The following is a 9,050-nucleotide window of genomic DNA, read 5'->3' on the forward strand; positions in this document are numbered from 1 at the left end:
AGCGATCAACACATGACACACATGACCTTTTCATAATTTCCGCACTACACCCCATGTAAGTGACGCCTCTAATCTTTCTATATTCTTGACTTTCATTGGCAACCATTTATTCAGTTACTATTTAACAATTATTAGATTTATAGGTTTCATTCCTAAATATATACAATGTTTCTCTCTTTTTTTTTATCAAACTAATATATATAATCACATTTGTTAACGTGATTGCTACTTTTCTCAATAGCATCGAATTGAGAGTTTTCCACTTGGATAATTACCCCAATCCAAGTTTCCATGTGAACAATTCTTGTTACTCATTTGTTATTCATCGTCGTGAATAACACATTTTCTATTAAATTTTTCTTGGAAATCAGGTTTTCCAAGTTCTATCGTATATGTATGCAACCGTCATTACTTACGTGTTTGTTGCATATTACTACTTGTGCATTTAAATTTAAAAGTGTGCACCTGATAAAGCTTGCTTTAACAGGCTCTCTTTGCCAATAACCTTGTTCACGGTCGTTGCGTGATTTAGTCCTTGGTGAGCATGCTCCTCTTGTATACTTCGGACCGTTCCATCATCATATCCACAATTTGTTTGATTCTCGTCGTCTTCAAACGCGAGTGTCCTTCAATTATAACATTCACAAAAGTTAGTAACGTCAACTTTAATAATCGCCCGTATTATAATACAAGGCTTTTTCTACTATACGCGTCAACGCGCGCATTTTCGCCAACTACATCTATCGTTTAATTGGGGTAACATGCGTTACACGATAGCCCTATGTGTTATTTACAACAATTTAGCATACTAAACTATTAACATACGCGTACTTACCGGATTTGCGATCAAGCCTCGAACCGAACACTATTCTTTATCAAGAGCATAAGGTTTAAGTCCAAGCATAGTTTTCCCACCATACTTGAATCTCTTAAACCTGGCTCTGATACCAACTTGTAACACCCTAGTTACTAATTAACGATTTTGTATGTAATTACCAACAATTAGTTGTGTAACTAAGACAACACATATTACAAAAATTCGGGTTTATTAAAACTTTTACAAATTATAATTTATTCTACATAACGTGACCGAAATTTGTTGTTTAAAATTTACAACGTGGCAAAATGCGGAAGCATGTAACTATATCGTGTTCGGTCCTGCGTTGAGCTTGATCGTCTTCCGGCATCCAAAAAGTACCTACATTTCATAAAAACATGAAATGATTTAGTCATACAGGATTTAATATGTATCTAAACGAGTCCCGGAAACAAAACTGATCAAAAATACATTTTTGTTCAGGGTCCACCGTAAATTACGGTGGCTACCGTAATTTACGGTAACCCCTGAATGTTTATTCCTCCACCGTAATTCAGGAGGTTCATGGCGTAAAGTTATATGGCCTACCGTAAATTACAGTAACTACCGTAATTTACGGTGGCCTCTGCAGAATTCTCCAAGTTTGCCGTTTTCTAAAACAGCAACGTTCATAACGTTTAATCCGTTTGTCCGTTTGACCTACCGTTTCTTCCTACGTACTTGTAACTTGATCCTCCATCATTTGGAGTTAAAATCCAGCATCCGGATTATCAAAAATTAAGACTTTAAACTCTTCGGCTGTTTCTTCCTACGTACTTATAACTTGATCCTCCATCGTTTGGAGTTAAAATCCAGCATCTGGATTATCAAAAATTAAGACTTTTAACTCTTCGGCTTATTACCCTTTTTACCAACTTTTGACCCGTTTGTGATTTCGTCTAACAACCTGTCTGCGGTCCCTATTTCTTTTGTAAACATAACATTGTGATTGTTTCCTATTGTACAAGGCTCAAATCATGGGTTATTACACATTCTAAACCCGTTTATGCTCAAGTGCTTATTTTGACCCGTAAAGGACATTTATGTCCTTTTAAGCCTAATTTCGCTCATTTCTTCTATGCCTCATAATCCCGCCTTTTTACTTTGATTAGTTTTCCCACCACAACTATGAATGTGGTGAGTATAATGTAATAGACTATCTATCCCGAGTCTTGCCCCTCAAATATGCTATTTTGCAACAACACGTATTTTAAGGCATTTAACCCTTGATAGTTTATACCTACTATTTTCATACGCGTCTAAGGATTACAAGATCTTAATATAAGTTCCTAAACAACCTTTATGGGTTGTTTGCCTCATTTATCCTTCGAGGGCATTTTAGTCAACATTAGCCCCTCATTTACTACGAAGGGCTTTCGCCACATATAAAGCCATAAAGTATATTATCCACAACTATAATTACGCGTACCTGGCTCGGGTCAATTTATTGACCCGTTTCGATACCTTGCCTCTATAATATGCTAATTCATAGCATTTTAAATCCATAAACCATTATTATCCTGTAAGCATAAGACTTGACACATACTTATTAGTCGTCATTGGTCAAATGGCACTACAAGTCACCCTTTGACCCGTTTGGTCTAAACGACCAAACATTTTGCATTTGAATTTAGAATGGTATATATTTACATATATATACCATTTCGTTATTTAACCCATTTCGACTTACGCCGTAGGGTATCTTATTACTTTTACTTATATTTGTCGGCACATGACTAAATTACCATTTTATCCCTTTCCTTATCATGAGTTACCCCATACGGTAACATTTCCAGATTCATTGTATGCTTATCATTTACGGCGATATTACCATTTTCCAATGTTTACCCTTCATCATGGTTTTTACCAAATATTGCATATGCCCCGACTCGTATCAATTGCGTCGGGAATCCATATTTCCCAATATTGTTTTTATCGAATTAAAAGAAAGCTTATAGAATAACTAATTATTCTACGAAAGGTGTAAGTTACACTTACCTCGTATCCAAGCTACACTTTTCTTTTCCTTCTTGATTCGGTTGACCCGCTTTCTCCCCAAGCTCCACCTAGCTTGTTAAGCGCCAACTATTATTCGTCATTCACAAGGTGGTTAGTTTAATCATGACTTAGTACGATTATTCCACCTTACAAATTTCATATCAAAATTTAGCCAAAACATCACAATTAAGTGTTTTAACTACAAAAATTCTAGTTTCGAGCCTTCTTTGAGGCATTTCATCAAACACTTTGAGGGCAGAATTTTACATGTTTATTTATCAAGTCTCTAGCTTATCTCTTAGCCCTAATTTCACATAAATCAATCATCTTACAAAGTTGTTAACTTCCATAATTTCTGAAATCACTTCAAATTGTCACATTATACTAGATCAACACTCTATTTCCTAGTGTTCATCAAATTTCACATAAACCATCAATCACCTACAATGGTGTTCATAGGTTTCACTACAATTTCACATGATTTTCAACTTGTATTTGTTTAGGGTTTCTCCCTAGACACTATAGTTGTTCCTAGATCATCATATGACATACATGCAACTATAATTTCAGATTTTCCCAATTACATGAGAATTTCAAGTTGAGAGTTTTTATGAAATTTTACATACCTTGTGATCCTCTTGTGATGAGGATCAGTAATCTATGCTCCATTTTCGATTTGAACTTGGTTTGATCCTTCAATTTTGTTGATTTGTTGAAGTTAGGGTTTGAGCTCCCATGGAGCTTTCCTCTGGTCGCATACGTATGTGTGTGTATTGATTTCTATTATTTATTTTTTTATAAGTGTTTTAATAAAACACTATTCTAATTGCCCATGTTTAGTCCCTCAAGTTTAGAGATTCATATATGAAACCATAACTCATAGTTTATTATTTAATTACCCTTTACTAACTAGGTTAATTTTACCTAGTTAACTTGGTGGGTTCCGGGAGTTATAATCCGTAGTGTTTTAAATCCCGTTAACTCGGGCTCTTATAAACTCAATTCCTTAAAACTTTGTTTCGCTTGTATTTAATATTAGGATTTCTTATTAAATCCCAAATATTTACCGGGTTATTTTTACTACTAGCGATACTTTACCCGTTTTTTTTAGTATTAACGTGGGTTAATTACCAAACCCGTTTTCGGGGTGTTACACGTGGCTAGGCTTTTACCCCTTAGATTCTCTTTATAACGCAGATCAATCCTAAGTTGAGACATTAATTATGGACCTGAATCTAATTATGGAGATACCATCTTGGCCTTGTCTTAAAATGACATGTGGCTAGGTCTTGCCCCCTTTTAGATTTTGTCATTTTATATTAATGGTAGGTCTTCTTTTAATTTAGGAAATGTTATTTTTCATTTTGTTTTAAGTTTATTTATATACTTATTTATAACAACAATCATGAAAATTTAAATGCAACATTTCACTAAAATAAGATTCAACAATACACTACTTGCCCTAAACGGGACTTCTATAAATAACATGCCCACGCAGGGGCGAAAAAACACTCTAACAAACAACAAACAAACCCACGCAGGGGTTAACTGAAAGACATGCCCACGCAGGGGCAGAATACAAAAGACAAGTGATGTGCGTGAAGTGTGTTATATTTTTGATGTATATTTAAGCCCCTTTTACACTTTTAGCCAAGTTTTAAATTTATAAAACACGATATTTACTAACACTAAACACACATATGGGCAAGTGCACCCATCGTAGACGTAGTATAGTGTTGGTAAGATACCGAGGTCGTCCAAGGACACAAGACCTTTTAATACCGGTTTATCCTCAACGTCTAATCTGTGACAACTCGAACTTTAGACATGCTTTGATGTAACGTTACGTGCTCATGAGAACTGAATTTGGTAATTTTAAATGAATAATTGTTTACGTGTGTTGTGTATGTATGAATGTTATGTGTTGCACGAGCCCAAACTACACAAACCGGCCACACAAAGCCCTTTGGGCCACTCCTTGTGCACGCGGACCATTAGACAACCAAGTGGGCTCGGCCCACTCCCCACTCGCAACACACAAAACCAAGTTAGGGGTTTTGTTTTACCACTTTTGCAAATCACAAACACACACAAACCCTAGAAGCTTTGCTCTCTCTCGGCTTGTTGAGGAACCGACGGCACAAGACCATCCGACCACCCTCTTGTTCGGATCACATCTCGTTACGTGTAATCGGTTAGTATGTTATCTATGATTATGTGTTTTATGCTTAGGTGATGCCATGATAAATCGGATTGTATGAATTAGTATTCGGTTGGTATGAGTTATTTGATTGTGCTCTTGTTAATCGGTTTCTGTGAATGATGATCATGTTTTCATACGAAATAGGTTGCATGAGTGATTTGTTAATTGGTCCGAATTGATGTTTGTAATCGGCTGAGATGATTCTGCTTGTACATGCGAATTAGGGTGCATGCTAGGATGGTGTTATGATTAGGATTCGGTTTAGTGTTGGTTGATAATCCGATTGTTGATACGGTTATGAATTTGCTAAATGATGAAGGTTTGAAGACATTATGAATATGATTGAATAATCCTTGTTTGATCTGATTTCCGAAACTGCCTAAGTGTTTGCTGAAATCACGGGGTTTAATTGACTAGAATTATGGAAACCAGTTACACAGCCGGTTGCGACTCAGATTTGCGAGTCGAAACCTCCCCGTCTCTACTCGAAACCACAAACAGCACCAGCCGAAACCACGGTTGCGAGTCCCGTTGCGACTCGTAACCAGACCATGATGAACCGAGATCTCCATTGCGACTCGCAACCAGCTGTTGCGACTCGTAATCTCCGGTTGCGACTCGAGATCTCCGTTGCGACTCGTGACCACCCTTTGCACGCACACTGTTGGGCCTTCACTGTTACGGGCCCAATCTATTGAGCCCAACGATTTGAACTGTGGACTGTTTATTAATGGACTTGTATGTGTTTGCTATTTGGGCCGATTGAGAATCTGGATTTGTTTTGCTATTGGGCTGCTTATGTCATTGGGCCGGGTATGATTGGACTTAGATAATTGGATCCTCACATGCTATGTCTTACCTGCTTACGTGCGTACATGTTTGCCATGACTATGCGTGATTTCTATATACGTGCTATATACGAACCTGACTCGTATAATAACCATGATAGGACGTGAGTGACCATTTACTTGCTACTTATATTCCTTGTGTATCTGCCGAGCAAACCAAGGTGAGTTCACACAGCCAAGGCATGGGATTCCCGGGTTGGGAATTGGGTTGGATATGTTATTGTAAAAGGAGTTACTCGTACTTACGCATATACCAGACTATAGACCATCGTCCTCAGGTTAGTCAGGACACGTTACGTAAAGCCTACGTAACCCAGTATATTTGCCATATGTCTCCCGGGTCGGGAGGACACGTTACGTAAAGCCTACGTAACCCAATACCATCTACTGGCTTCCAGGTCGGAAGGCCACGCTGCGTAAAGCCTACGTAGCCCCCACGCGTACCACTGTCCTCGGGGAAGGGCACGTCACGTAAAGCCTACGTGACCCTGTACGTTTTCCTGTTCTCGGTAAAGAAGAACACATGGTCGGAAGTTAGTCTAGTAAGTACCGTTAATGAGAAGCCCTCATTAGCCAGGATGAACATGGGAAACCCCCACCTTTAGTACACACTAGTATGGGAAGCCCCCACTAGCTATACTTATGCATGTTATGAACTTACTTTCTGTGAACTCGCTCAACTAGTTTGTTGATTATTTGCTGCATGCCTTGCAGGACCTTAGGTATACTGGAGCTTGCACAGGGAGGAGCAGGTCGTTGTGGGATACGGATCGTGAACTATTTATGAATTTATTACTCGTATAACTATTTTGAGATTACTTACTATGCTTCCGCTACTTAAACGATGTTGGTTTTGAAACATCAATCATGTCATGATGATTTACATTATTTACTTTTATATTAAATGCTATGTTTGATATGATTGATGGCTTGATCCTGGTCAGTCACGCTCCCAAGCGGTGGTACTCCGCGGGTGGATTTTGGGGGTGTGACAGATTGGTATCAGAGCCATTGGTTATAGAGAACTTGGTTTTAATATGGGAAAACGTTTTATTAAAACCGGACTATAACCAGTACAGTGCTCTCAACGATCCACAACGACGCTTCGCTCCACGTGCAAGACTCGACATCCTAGGTAATAAGGTTTATGTTTATTGCCTGTTTGCTAGAACTGCTTAGAACTTTGCTCGCATTACGCTTAGATACACATGCTTTGATTTCATGAGAACACCTATATGCCTACGCTTTTCTGTCATCGCCCTACTCGCGAACCATTCTTACGTATGCTACTTGTTACTATGAAGATCATGTCTGGACGAATCAACATGACACAAGCCCAGCTAGAGGCTCTTGTTCAAGCTCAAGTTGCTGCGGCAGTTGCAGCAGCTCAAGCAGGTAGTATATCCTGCAGTATAGGCACACACTAGGATCTTTAGATCCTACACTAACGCTCGTATTTAACTCTCGTCCTATTCGTACACAATAGGTCAACACGCGCAGCAGCCTGTCTGCACGTTCAAGAATTTCATGGACTGTCGTCCAAACTCTTTTAGCGGCACAGAGGGGGCAGTGGGACTCCTCCATTGGTTTGAAAAGTTAGAATCGGTTTTCGAAATGTGCGAGTGCCCTGAGGCTCGCAAGGTCAAGTTTGCCACCGGTACTTTGGAAGGGATAGCACTGACTTGGTGGAACGCCCAAGTTCAGATCTTAGGGTTGGCAGCTGCTAACGCCACCCCATGGAACGATTTCAAGGAACTCATCAAGCGTGAGTATTGCACGCGGGAAGATATTCACAAGCTAGAAGACGAGCTGTATAACTTGAAAATGGTTGGATCGGAAATCGAGGCATATACTAAACGGTCCAATGAGCTGGCCGTTCTGTGTCCTACTATGGTGGACCCTCCCTACAAGCGCATTGAGTTGTATCTCAAGGGATTGGCGCCAGAAATTCAGAGCCACGTGACGTCGGCTAACCTCGAAAACATCCAAGAAATCCAGCGTCTTGCTCACCGTATCACTGATCAGGCAGTGGATCAGAATAGACTGCCAAAGCGTGTTAATGCTACTGCTAACGTCACCACCTCAGTTACTCCTGCTACATCTGGTGACAGTAAAAGAAAATGGGATGGGGATTCCAGCAAAGGCTCAGCATCTGTTCAGCCACAAGCTCAGCAGCAGAAGATCGATCACTATCAGAGTCCCAGTCAGCAATCCTCTAGTGGTCACAGACAGAGGAGATATCAGGGTAGTCAACCCAGGTGCCACAACTGCAACAGGCATCACCACGGCCCATGTAACAAGGGTCGCTGTCAAAGGTGTCTTAAGATGGGTCACGAGGCCAAAGACTGCAGGAGCCCTCGTCCTGCGAATCAGAATCAGCAGCCTCAGCAACCAGCTCCTCAGAACCAGCAGCAGCAGCAGCCACAGCGTGGAAACCGGGGATGTTTCCAGTGTGGGGCTGAAGGTCACTTCAAACGCGATTGCCCTCAATTGAACCAGAACCGCAACAACAATAATAACCAGGGCAACGGGAACAACAACGGTGGAAACAACAACAACGGCAATGAAGCTCGTGGTCGTGCTTTTGTGCTAGGTCGAGGCGACGCAGTGAACGATCCCAACGTTGTCATGGGTAAGTTTCTCCTCGACAATATTTACGTTACTGTTTTGTTTGATTCGGGTGCGGATACAAGCTATATGTCTGTGAAAATGTGTCAACTGCTAAAACGTGCACCAACACTTTTACCCACCAAACATGTAGTCGAGTTAGCTAACGGTAAAAGCTTAGAAGCCACGCACGTAGTTCAGGGTTGTAATCTTATCTTAGCTGGTCAAGCTTTCTCTATCGACCTCATTCCCATAGTTTTGGGAAGTTTCGACGTCGTGATTGGGATGGATTGGCTTTCCCAACACCAGGCAGAAATCCTATGCAGCGAAAAGGTTATTCGCATTCCTCGTTTGGGTCAGGAACCTCTAGAAGTTCAAGGCGACAAGAGTGGTGCTGTGGTTGGCATCATCTCTTTCTTGAAGGCTCAGAAGTGCTTACGTAAAGGTCACACAGCCATTTTGGCTCTTGTTACAGACGCCTCAGCAAGGGAAAAGAAGTTGGAAGACATTCCAGTTGTACGTGATTTCCCTCAGGTGT

This window comes from Helianthus annuus, chromosome 9 (genome assembly GCF_002127325.2).
Source record: "Helianthus annuus cultivar XRQ/B chromosome 9, HanXRQr2.0-SUNRISE, whole genome shotgun sequence".
Taxonomy (NCBI): Eukaryota; Viridiplantae; Streptophyta; class Magnoliopsida; order Asterales; family Asteraceae; genus Helianthus; species Helianthus annuus.